Source organism: Arvicola amphibius, chromosome 6 (assembly GCF_903992535.2).
Source record: "Arvicola amphibius chromosome 6, mArvAmp1.2, whole genome shotgun sequence".
Lineage (NCBI taxonomy): Eukaryota > Metazoa > Chordata > Mammalia > Rodentia > Cricetidae > Arvicola > Arvicola amphibius.
In genome coordinates this window covers 54,762,056-54,774,459 of record NC_052052.2, presented here as the reverse complement: position 1 = coordinate 54,774,459, position 12,404 = coordinate 54,762,056, and the positions used below count along the sequence as shown (strand labels likewise).

Below are 12,404 nucleotides of genomic sequence, written 5' to 3'. Positions count from 1 at the left end.
TTCATTGTTTCGTATGTAAATCAAGTGGTTTAGAACAGCGGTTCTTAATTTTGGTTGCATATTAAAACCATCTGGGGAGCTTTTAAAAATCCTGGTGCTTAGGCCAATTAAATTGGAATCTCTGGGGTGTGACCTGGACAGCCATATTTTTTAAAGCTCCCCCAGATACTTGCAGCGTGCAGCAGAGTTTTAAGACCGCAGAATTATTTTAGCAATGATAATCTGCCTGTCCACGGGTCTCTGCGCCTTATTTTAGTGAACGCAGTTAGTGTGTGAAGGATTTAGTCATTTGTGAGTAGTATTCAGAAGGTGGGAGATGAAGGGAAATGCAAAAATTGGAACCTTGGGGAAAAGTTTTAAATATTGTATGGTATCTAAATGTTTTGGGAAAAGTACTCAGTTTTGTTATATTTCTGATGAGAGTGATTTTAACTTCCTGTGGAATAGACCACCCACTGGGAATTCACATTTAAATGCAATGTTATTACTTTTATACCAAAAATGATATTATTTTTAACATGATCAGTCAAGAATTACAACTACATGTTATATTAACAAGACAAATAGGAAAAAATCAGCTTAACTACTGAAATGTAAGATGTGGTTAGAATGTCTCTGTTGGTGGTGTAAATTGCAAACATTCAAACAAAATGTTGGCGAGAATGGAAATCTTTGGTTTTAAAACACCGCCAGTTAAACATGTTCCATCGAAAGGCAAACAAATGCATAAATGAGCAACATATAAGGACTACCCAGATACATTTCTTGGCCAATATGAAAATTATGGTTTGAGTAATTTTAATTTATTTTGTGGTTTTTCAAGACAGGGTTTCTCTGAGTAGCCTTAGTTGACCTGTAGCTCACTCTGTAGGCCCGACTGACCTCAGACTCATAGAAATCCACCTGTCTCTGTCTCCCACTTCCCAACATTTATGGTTTGGCATTTTAATCTTTTTGTGACAGAGAAAAGTTGGTACTAGGCATTCTTTGTGGAACTATCCTGAGATGTTGGAAAAGAAGCCTTGAGATAGACAGGAGCGAGTCCATAAAGACTGGGAAAACGTGAAATCCACACAGCACTCGCATTGACTGGTTCTTATAAATCTTGATAATAAGAAAATGTTGCTTTTTTTTTAAACCATGATTTGGCCAAGAGGATCTCCTCCTTTTCCTAAAGATACTTCTTACTTGGAAGCTGTAGAATTAATAGCTGAGACAGAGGATGCAGCAGGAAAGAGAGAAATCAGGGAGAGTGGAGAGAAGGGAGGGATACATGCAAACAGAACAAGATACTGAAGCAAAACACGTTTTCCCAAACTTGGCCAGTGGTACCTCGGAGGTAAATACCATTTGATTTTGATAGATCCAACTATGTAACATTTTCTGTACTTTTACATGTTGTGGCGTCATCCTTAATTATTATAAACCTTTGAAAACATGCTTCTTCCAAATTGAGTCCAATACTTAGTCACCAGTAAGTGATATCTTAAGAGGAGTTGCATCTGTGAGGGCCTCATAGATTCCAGACATCCACAGGGATCTCTCCTGTCTCTCAAACTGCTCTGTACCCCCTGCTTCATGGCTCATTAGTACAGTGCTTTGAGACTACCTCTGTAGTGCCGCCTCCAATCACTCAGCATACATATTTTATTAACATGTAGATTTTGACCTTCCACTGTGCTAGGAATTGCCTTAAAAAGTTTAACTCGTGAATGTATGAATAGTTCTTTACAGTGAATTGTCTAAAGAAGGGGACTAATAGTATATGTTAACCCTATGCTGTATCTAGGATGTGAATTGAGCACACCTCATATATCCATGTGTTAGAAACTTGGTCCTTGACTGGCAGCTGACCCGGCTGTATGGGCTTCTTTCACTGTTCCACAGGAACTTGCTGTCATTGGTGCTATCTGACCCCAGAGCAGCAGAAGAAGCTGTATGACATCACTCATCAAATTGTGTCTCCAGGAAAGGGCATCCTGGCTGCAATGAGTCCATTGGAAGCACTGCCAAGAGGCTGCAGTACATTGGCACTGAGAACATGGAAGAGAATAGGCGCTCCTCCCGACAGATGCTGCTGACTGCTGATTGCCCTGTGAACAGATCCCTCCCTGCATTGAGGGTGGGGGGTGATCCTCCTCCATGAAGCACTCGACCAGAAGGTGGATAATGGACATTCCTTCCCCCAAGATATCAAGTCCAAGTGCAGTGTCATGGGCCTTAAGGTAGAAAAAGGGGTGGTGTCCCTGGCAGAAACCAATGGAGAAATCACCACCCAAGGACTGGATGGGCTGTCGGAATGCTGTGCCCAGTATAAGGATAGAGTTGACTTTGCTAAATGGCGTTGTGAGCTAAAGAATGGAGAACATACTCCTCCAGGCCTTGCCTTCATGGACAATGCTAGTGTCTTTATGCCAGCATCTGCCAGGAGAATGGCATTTTACCCATTGCATGGCCTGAAATCCTCCCTGATGGAGACTGTGGCTTAAAGCGCTGTCAGAATTTAACTGAGAAGGCACTGGCTGCTCTTTACAAGGCTCTTAGTGACCACCATGTCTATCTGGAAGGCACATTGCTGAAGCCCAATCTGGTCACCCCAGGCCATGCTTGAACCCAGAAATTTTCTATGAGGAAGACTGCCATGGTCACTGTCGCAGTACTGTATCACACAGTGTCCCCTGTTGTCCCTGGAGTCACTTTCTTGTCTGGTGTGAGGAAGAGGCATCCATCAACATTAGTGCTATCAATATGTGCCTGCTGCTGAAGCCATGGGTCTTAACTTTGTCTTACAGCTAAGTGCTGCAGGCCTCTGCTATGAAGGCCTGGGGTGGGAAGAAGGAGAACCTGAAGGCTGCCCAGGGGGAGTACATCAAGCAAGCCCTGGCCAATGGCCTCACTTGTCAAGGAAAGTACTTCCCAAGTGGTCAGTCTGGAGCCATCGTCAGAGAATGTCTCTTCATCTCTAACCATGTCTACTAACCAGAGGTGATCTAAGGCTGCCCCTTCAACAGTCCAGGCCCTTGCCCACCCACTTGGTATTGAAGAGGGGTCCTTCAGGCTCTTTCCCGTCATTCTTGCTGTCCTCGTGACTGGTGTGGTGTTGTCTGTGAATGCTAATTCTGCCATCTCTTCCGGTCCATTGTCAGTATAGAACTATGTAAGGAGCAAGGAGGGAAAAACTTGGCTGTCAGTTGTACGATGTTGAGAGGCAGTGAAACTTTTAATAGGAAGAGTTAGTGAAAAGTTAGGTCATTGATGGTTACTACCCCTGGAAAGAATTTATACTGGTCTTGTAAAGTATTAGCTATTAACACTCAGGGCAGAACGGATACCTTCCTATTCCTTGGTTTCCAGTCTTGACACTTGCACGATTTATTTGAACATCTAGAACTATGACCTAAATGAATTTTCTTGGTTTATACATTACTCAATCTAAGGTGTTTTATTATAACAATACACAATGCAGAAAGCACATGTTGTACTTGTCCTGACTGTACAACAGAAACAGAAAGACTATGCTAAGCACTTGATTTTGGAGAACTACACTCCACAGATACATATACAAATACAGAATAAAGCGCAAAGATATTCATCCACTTGAAAAAATGTTCTTTCATGTATCTATTGAGAGCTTAGTTCATTATACATCAATGTGTGTTTCTAACATATAGTATATGATTTTTTATTAACATACTGAGCAGCCTATTAGTCTTGTGATTAATCTTAAAAGTATAGGGAACTTGGGTAAGAACTCATGTAGATTATAAGGTCTCTTAGTTTTCAACTGTTTTGTATTTTATATTCATTTCTATTATTTATTGTGAAAAGAAAAAAATTCTCAATCTAATGCTCACACCTAACTTTCTACCCATTTCCGACTTTCAATCACTTGCCACTTTTATCCTAGATTTCACATTCTTGCTGGCCCAACACTGTACTTCAATCTCAGGAGGGTTTGACCAATACAATCCATGTATTCTCCTGATGAGAAAATGTCTAGAACTTTTTATATAGTATTCCTATGGAAGATTAAATACTTTTTAAAATACTTTTACTCTGGTGGCAAGGTAACTAAGTAGGACCATTCTTCCAGGATCCAGGAGAACTTGTATTAGACAAAATCAAGAGACTAGACAGAAGTAACACTTCTGAATTCTCAGACCATTCAGTGAAGCTCACGAATCTTCAGTTTTGTTTAGGATACTCTGGTTATGGTGTGGAAAGCCAGAATCAGCTACTCATTGGCTTCTGGCAAAGTTAGGTGTGTATGGGCTTTACTCACTATTTTACCTAATAGAATCCTTCCTGCAAAAATATTACATAGACCCAGAGGTCCTAGGTGCTATGACTGAATTACTTCATGAACATTAAGAAGAAATGCTGTGGAATAATCCTTCTGTCTACTGTGAATATATATTACTCTCATTGTCTAATAAAGAACTGACTGACTGGTAGCCAGGCAGGAAGTATAGGCAAGACAGCCAAACTAAGAATGCTGGGAAGAAGATGGACAGAGCCAGTGGAGACACCAGGAGCCACAGAGGGAGCAGGACATGCTGGAGGACAGGTCAAACTATGATGTCACATGGCAGAATGTAGACTGATAGAAATCGGTTAATTTAAGTTGTAATATGTCTGAATTATTGACCTAGCTCTATAATTAATATAAGCCTCAGTGCATTTAGTTGACAGTGACTGCGTAATGAGAAAACTTCGCCTACAAGGAAACAGTACATTCAGTCTAAATTTCTGACCTGTGTGCCGCATTTGTAAACGTTAGATGAGCATTTGCTGTATGGCACTAAGTTTTGGGGTCATTTTTAATAAAGGAAGATTAACAGAAATAGCTTCTAAATTCCATTTTATGTCCCCAATGATATTAGTTGTTAAACATTAAAATCGAATGACATTTTCACTTTGCGGTTCACCATTTGTAAGTAAATTTAATTGAACCTGGAAACCTTCACATTTGCTTTTGTTTTTCTACCTTTGAACACCGGGAAACACTGAAAGAAACTTCATTGGCTCATTTTTAAGCCTTTTCAGTTCCTTGTGTAGTTTTCTCAATTTGGTCTTAACTACTTTCTCTTTGTAGTCAATGTAAGCTCTCCATTTTGTAGCCTGGGTGATCACTGTGCTACTGTAGCGGCCTGATATAGCATAAGTCACACCATTCTTGTCTTAGGACAATTCTTCACTGGACTGTCTAATCAAGTCTGCTCGTAATGTTAAAATGTTTACATTAGAGAAAAATCCATATTTCATATATTAATCACAAGGAATTAAAATTAACATTAACATTTAGTAACCTTTCTATTAGATAAATAAACCTTTGTCTCCATTCGGCTCACTGACCACATAACACTTCTACAGAATGCAACTCTAGTATTCGTGTTTACTTTGCCAATTAGAAACCTAGGTCAAGTAGTAACTAGTAAGCCTAAGGAATTTGTGAGTATCAAAATGCTTTCTTCATTTTCCCCCTTATATTTGTCTACAATGTTGAATGTGTGAAGTATACAAGAATGTAAGTAGCCTGTCATAAGGACTCTAAAGAATGAGAAATCATAGGGATGAACAGAAATTGTAGGGCATGAAAACAGAAAGTGCTAGTAGCAATTAAAGGCCATTATAAGATGGTGCCAGTTCCTATCAACCAGTGTCTTCCTCCTCAGCTCCATTCCTGACATGGTTCCAGCAGAACACATGACAGTGCTTAAAACACTCACACATAAATGGGTTTTTTAAAATTTGCTTTTAAGTACATAATTGAGCTCTTTGATATTTCAAAGAGGAGTTGAGGAAAATGAGTGAGAACAAACAGAGTTCCAAGTCTGGTTAGAAAAAGAAAATCTTTTGCTACTTTCATGAGTGCAGTAAAAACTTTGAAATCCACAGCAAGTTGCCTTCAACTTTTGTAATCTGGTTAGGGAAGCTTCCATAGCCTTCATTTTTAATTCCTTTATTGAAAACAGATTTTTTTCATATAGTATGTTCTGATTATGGTTTCCCATTCCCCAGCTCCTCCAGGATCTCACCACCTTCCCTCCCATTGAAATCTGCACCTTGTTAGTAATTAAATAATAATAAAATAAAATAAAATAAAATAAAATAAAATAAAGTGAGACAAAACCAAACCAAACAAACTGGACAATGGCAAAAGAAGCAAACAAACAAACAGACAAACAGAAGAAAAAGCCAAAGAAAGGGCACAAGATAGACACACACACACACACACACACACACACACACACACACACACCTAGGCACAGATACACATATATTAGGACACACAAGAACCACCAAAACCCACGAAATCAGACTGCTCCTCTTCCTCTCAGCACTAGAGCACACTAGCTCAGAAGATACCCATGCAAGCCTTGTGCACGTTGCTTTGTCTCTATGTGTTCATAAGTGCATGGTCACACTAGCTTAGAAAGCCTTGCTTCTTGTTCTCAGTTCCTTTGGGTTGTTACAATCTTTCTGTGTCCTCTTCCACGTGATTCCATGAGCCTTGGGGGGGGGGGAGGAATTTGATGAAGATATCCCACTTAGGACTGGGTATCCCATGGTCTATCACTTTCTGCATATGGTCTGTTTAAAGTTCTTTATATTTGTTCCTATCTATGGTAAGAGGAAGCTTCTCTACTGATGGCTGAACAAAAACAAATACAAACAAAACAAAACAACAAAACAAAACAGAACATCTGATCTATGATATAACAGGCTGCTGTTGGTAATCATTTTATGGTTATTCTCCTTTAGAGGTAGCATTAGCATTTTGTTTTCCCTCAGGTTCCTAACCTATCTGGTCTCTAATTATTGACATGGAGTGTATCTTAAATCAAATATTGCAGTGGTTGGTTAGTGGCACTACTTTGTGCCACTACTGCAGTAGAACATCTTGCAGGCAGGTCATCGTTGTAGACTGAAAATTTTGTGTTTGGGTTGGTGTTTAGCTTTCTATTTTGGTACCATGCAGAGTGTCTTCAAGTACCATGAATAATAGTCCATAGAGATGAAGGCTCTTGGGATGCATCATTTCAGCTTCTTAATGCCCAGTTTTGACAGTGAAACTGGTATTAGAGCACAGACTTGAAGGTTCAACCAGAGAACTCTTTGATATTTGAAGTACAAATATTACCAGGAAAGCAGCACTTCCCACAGCTACATGTCTTTTGTGGAGTTGCGAGACCATGGGCTGATGTACCAACAAAACCTTGAGAGAAGGCTCATCAGATGCAAAGGTAAATTCTGCCAGATGCTTCAGCAAAGCACAATAAACCCACAGGGATATGGAAGTTGTTCATTTAAATACCCTAGGGTCTTAAGTCCTTGAGAAGGTGTTTCAGATTTCATTCTGGCTAAAATATAAGAAACCAAAAGGGCAAGAAAATAAATGTGCTTTTCAAAAGAATTAAAGGAGAGAATGGTAAATATGTCAACAGGGAGCTTGATTTATTGGTGAATGAGAAAGCAACTCTACAGTTAACTCTTTGCAGTTATCCATGAGGCGAAAGCAAGATAAGCTTGGTACTCCATTACAGGCTTGGGGCTGTGGAAGATATGCTATTAACGCTTACATTAGGCCCTAGGCTACTTTAGTTTGTAACAGAAACTAGTCTAGGTTCAAGAAGTTCAGGACAATTTGGTCACAATCACCTTTATACCGACTTCCTACTGAATGTCTGGGTTTCGAGATTTGAGTACACGTGACAAATAACCTATTGCACAGGAGTTCCAAATTCATTTAAATACAGAATCTCTTTGAAGTTTCTCAAGAGTTGTGCTGTTTTTTGGACTCAGAACAAAGGAAAAAAACTTTAGAAAATACTGAAGTAACCCATCTGTTTGAGAAAGGTGTTATCCAGCCTCCTTGTGAGATTAGACCAGATGATTGACAGTCACTCCAAGTGCACTGCTAGGACCTATCAAGCTAATAACAACACATAGCTCTGGTAGTGACATCTCCCATCTTGACACATTTTCTATGTTCCATTACTTGGAGTCTGCCTGGGGATTGGTGAAGATATTTAACTTCAAAATGAGTCAAAAAGTACATTTAAATAATGATGGTAGGGAAATTATTATTTAAATTACATTATAGCTGTTGATGTTTTAAAACATCCAAATTTTCTGTGAAGCAAGAGATACAAATGAAACAGAGGTCAAGTTTTGAAGATAACACCAAGAGCCTATTTACTTGCTACTGAAATGAATGGCAAGTGTATGGATTCATGAATGAATGATGTTCAGAAAGATGGAAAATGTGCAAATGACTTTTTAAGTTGAAGAAAATTGTGTCCTTAAGAGTAAGGCAACTACCTGAATTGTGGAAGATTGAGGCATATGGCCAATGGCAGGAATACAGAAGATTTTACATAGTAGGTCAAATGCATGAGGAGTTTAGAAAGATACAGTTAGGATGTATTTCAGAAGGTGGCATCTGAAGTGAATATGGAAATAGTTTAACACATCATGGGAGTTTCTTTTTTATATGGTTCATTGCTCACATTTCTATCAGAATAGTGAATCTTTCTTAGTTGGGACATCCCTTTTTTTAAACAAATTGTGCTAACAAAATGATCCCTTCTTAGCAGAAGTGGTATTTTCTTATCAAATATTATTTTGCCCTGTAAGTCTTTTACTTCATACAAAATGGTGATTGACAAATACCAAGAGTTCAAAGTTTATTATGTGGCTGATACTACATCATATTATAGTCATAAAAAGCTATGCGCCAAGGGATCCTTCTGCAATTCTCTTTTACCAAGTTCACCAAAGATACAATTCTTGAGTTTCAGTTATTTTCTGAACACAGTGAGTACTCACTCCTCTGCTACTTTGCTTAGTAAATGGTGCTCTCATCTATTTAGTTTTCTCTATCATCCATATAGTGACTATATTCAATTGTACACGTCTAACCTGGAGTCCTGCTCTTCTCCCCAACTCCAGAAACTAATATTCACTATTTAAATGATAATTTTGGTTAGAAATCTACCAGTCATTTCCAACATAAATTGTTCTAAACTGATTTTCTCAACTAGCTCTTAATAAAGGCTCTTCATATCATTTATATCTTCTGGATAACTCTACTGCTTAACCAAAGTCCTGGGCATTATCAGATGTAATCATTTTATTACTGCAAAAATCAGATTTATTATAAAAATTATTGCCTCTATATTCAAGCTTTACTCAAAATCTAACAATTTCTCTGACTACTCTCCATTACTATTTTGGTTCTTTCTCTACCCTCCCCTCTCCCCCTTTGGTTTATGTAATACACTGTCTCTGTCCTTACACAGCTAATCTCATGTAGATATAGCTCATTATCTACAGTGTGTTTCTATTAAAGTATGTATTATATTCAGTCTCCTTGTTACTGAAAACTGCAAGACTTTGATATTTACCTGATGAGACAAAGGGGATGAAGAAACAACAGGTACATGTACAGAAACGCTGGGACTGGGTGATGTGATACAATGGAGATGCATGTACAGCATCTGGAAAGCACAGCACATTCTGTAGGGAATCTTTGTAGATGGGGATGAGACCATGCTGTCATCAGGAAACTGGGGTTGGAGTATTCTGCACATATTATTTAGTTGTAAAAGATGACTGCTTCTTGCAAACATCCTTGTCTCGGCCAGCAAAGGAAATGGCTATGGCATTCTCTACTTGTCTTAATCTTCCCTTGGCTCCTATCTCACAGTAAATTACGTCAAAGACCAATGCGAACTCTCTTTTCCACCATTCTCTCTTGTCATCACCATATTTACTTAGCACCAGAGCTTCTTGCTTTTCCTTAGCATACCAAATCTTTCTACCCTTTGCACTTTTACACTTATTAATTTTTCCCCTGGTTAATTCTTTTTTCCCTTTCTTTTGACCTCTAAGTTTTCAGTGAAATCTCTGTGATTGTATTTGAATAGTGATAAGAGATTGTGTTTATTTTCTATCTTCTTTCATTTTTTTCTCCATTTCATTTACCATTACCTATGTAGCATAAATGCGATAGATGTTCGTTGGAATGATGGATTGTTTAACCTGACTATAATAATCTGAGGTTTTATTGGCTTGTCTTCTCATATTTGTTATAATTTTATATGTTCATTTGGATGGTTCTGTACTTGTATATTGACTGAGGTATTGCATAGGGTTTGGATTACTATGAGCTTCTGACAGGGTTAGGCTGTAACTTGTTCACACAGTTATACAAATCTTTTGTTACTCTTTGAAGACATATTGATGGCTCAAGATGTATCTTAGAACCTGGAAAATACTACAATCAGGGATGTTCTGAGACAATATGTTATTAACTGTTTTCACACTTTGCATATTATTGAGTCATGTGTGAAAGAATGCACAGAGTGACTTAATTTTTTGCTCACTGATTTTTCAGGATATCTTTTATTAATTATTTAGCTATTTCATGTATATGCACAATCACCATTCCCATTCTTCCCCTTCCATTCCCTGTGACATTTTTCATAATACATCTTCCCATCTTCTTGCTCCTGTGCTCTCTCTCTCTCCACTGATTTCAGTCAGAGTTGCCTGATATTGCTTCTCTTGTTGGCTTTTCTCTAAATGTAATTGTAGGTTCACTGAGTTCCTAAGTACTTTGACCATGTCATGTCTAGAAGATGGCATTTTACAGCATGCCTTATCCTCTGGCTCTTACAATTTTTCTTCCCCTTCTTCCTGAACCTTGGGGTGGATGATGTAGATGTCCTATTTTAGACTGATCACACAAATCAATTAATTTTAGCACTTTGATCATTTTTAATTCCCTGCACTAACTACTGTTGATTGCAGAAAGAAATTTCTTTAGCTGGCTAAGAAGAGTAATTTAATAGTCAAGATAACTTGCACATTTGATTTAGGCTATAGACTTGTATGAAGTTCTTTATTCATGATCATGAGGGAAAACCCCCTCTCAAAGCTCCTACCTCATTATGGGCTCAAAATGATGACTTCTAATGTTTGGGAGACACAAGGAGTTATGCTGTAATAATGGACTATAAGTTGGGGTGTTGAAAAAGGTACCCAAGTGTTTTTTTTGTGAGCCAGGTCATAAGAAAAGCAACTCCTTCACAATAAAATCAATAGATTTTGTGTTATAGCAGAATAAAATTGTCTGAAAAATGTTTTGAGACATTTTCAAAAACTATGTCCAAGCCTAATATCTCTATATTGACTTTATAGTTTATTTAATTGCTTTAGTATAAAAATTTCATATAAATCCATCATTAGGTATGACATGGAAAAGGAACATTATGATATACGGATTTTGCCAGAAGGAATCCTTAGATATTTTTATATTGATCTGTACATTTCATTAGATAGTTACACCAGTAGATTTTTCATGACTAATATTGAGTTACATATTGCTAAGCACGGTACTGAAAATTCAAATTTCATAGTAGAATGCTTGACCATTGATGGATACAGCCTTCCCTTATTGTTTCTTTATCTTTAGGTCTAGTAGTAGCTTTAAAGAATTTCAGGCATAGCTTGTATTAATCATCCTTGTTTATTTGAACTTATGCATCACATTCATTATGTTAGTAGTACCTTCTTCGCTGTGGGCCATGATTAAATGTGGAAGTGACATTGACTGTCCCAGAGAGAACTGTCAGCACAGAAAAGCTGACAACACAGGAAAGCCTGATCTTCTAATATGAAATCATAGGATTGAAAGGTGAAGAAAGTGACCTTGAAATCTTCCCTTTGCTGCTTCTTGTAGTCCAAGAAGTCAAAGCAATTCTTACTGTAGGGCAAGCGAGGTCACTTGCTCTTTGCCTTTTTCTGTTGCAGATCAAACTTCCATTAGAAGAGTATTAAAAATTGCCACAAGCATAGCTGCAAGAAGACTGTCTTTGTGCTCATGCACTAGTGTGTGGCTTCCAGGCTTATTTGAGAGCTATGGTGAGTGCTTTCATAAACAGCATCATATATTCAGAACAGACATGTGATGATGTCTACATTTGAACCTGAAGTCATTGATTTCCCAGTCGATGATTAGATCAGCAAGCCCCACTAATATCCGGCTCTAAAATACAAATAGCAAATAATTTGGCCAAATAGCAAAGAAACATAGCACAAACTATCAAAGAACATCATTGGTTCATTAAGTATTTTTAATGACTTGTGGATCAGGGGCTTAGTACTGCAGCCAGTGACAAATGAACAAAAGGAGAATCATAAGCAGTCCTCTTACTAAACACTCCAATGAAGAACATAAATGTAGCAAAAACAATAAAACACTTAAACATGTTTTATCTAGAATCAAACAGCAGAGAAACAGAGATTTCCAAAGCTATTATTGAGAACTTTAGAGAATATTGCATTGGAGAAACTGAAGCAATCTCTCAAGAGAGTGTTTGTGGAGCTTATTCTAT

General features: G+C 38.0%; 1 pseudogene; it reads left to right on the top strand.

Moving 5' to 3' along the window:
* The first annotated feature begins 1,862 nt into the window (after positions 1-1,862).
* LOC119817264 lies at positions 1,863-2,979 on the top strand (annotated as a pseudogene).
* The last annotated feature ends 9,425 nt before the right edge of the window (positions 2,980-12,404 follow it).